Raw genomic sequence first — 1,107 nt, forward strand, 5'->3', positions numbered from 1 at the left:
TCTCTTCAGACAGTTCCTACCTGTATGAGATTTTATATAATAAAAAAAAGTAATCTACGTATTTCTCAAATTATTCATAGAGAAGAGAATTTTTTTCTAACAAAAGTCACAGTGAGAAAATTGAAAAAAAAACTATTAGCGATAATTAAAAAAGTACAATAGGAGCGTGTCAGATTTGGTTACGTTACTTATGTATTGGCCAAAAATTCAACAAAACATAACCATCCCACTGATTCGTTTACAATGGCTTTTGAAAAAGCTTCAACACTACAACAACAACAACAACATCATCAACAACATCAACAACAACAGCAACAACAATAACATCAACAACAACATCCTCATCAACATTAACAACAGCAACAACGACAACAACCACTACAATAACAACAACAGCACCAATAAAGCCGACTTTTTTTATGTCTCGTCATAAATTAATTTCACGTGGCAACTAACAATCATTTTTCTTTAAAGATCTAACGCAGTAATAAAGATGGGTAAAAACTGCTACATAAATAAATATAGATGTTTATGTTTACGTGTGTGTGTGTGTGTGTTTATATGTATGTGTGTGTGCGTGTGTGGGCGTTTAAGTATGTCAGGTATCCAAATTAGGTCTATAATATAACTGGTTTTATAAAAAATAATTTTTAGATATATTCAGATTCAAGTTTTGAGGTTGAAATTCAATTTGAAAATTTTGAGATGTAGGAAGAAATTGTTTGAAGGATGATGACCTCAGACGTAGATGACTAAGTTGGTTTTTAGTAATTTGTATTGTGTGTGAGAATGTGTGTGTGTGTGATAATGTGTGTGTGTGTGTGTGTGTGTGTGTCTGTGTGTGTCGAGAATGTGTATGTGTGTGCGTGCGTGTGTGTGTGAGTGAGAGAAAGAAAAAGAAGGAGAGAGTTTGTGTGTGCACAAAGATGCATGTGAGTTGTTTGTATTATATACTGAAGTTACTTTGTGTTTTTGTTTTAAGGTTCATATCTTTCTGTTAAACCAACCCAGCAGCGTTAGCAAAAATATGCACAAAATTTACTTGAACAACATCAAACAACGTAAACATCGGCAGGCAAGCTAGCTGTACGTTAGTAGAGCTCTGAA

Source organism: Helobdella robusta (assembly GCF_000326865.2).
Source record: "Helobdella robusta unplaced genomic scaffold HELROscaffold_11, whole genome shotgun sequence".
Classification (NCBI taxonomy): Eukaryota; Metazoa; Annelida; class Clitellata; order Rhynchobdellida; family Glossiphoniidae; genus Helobdella; species Helobdella robusta.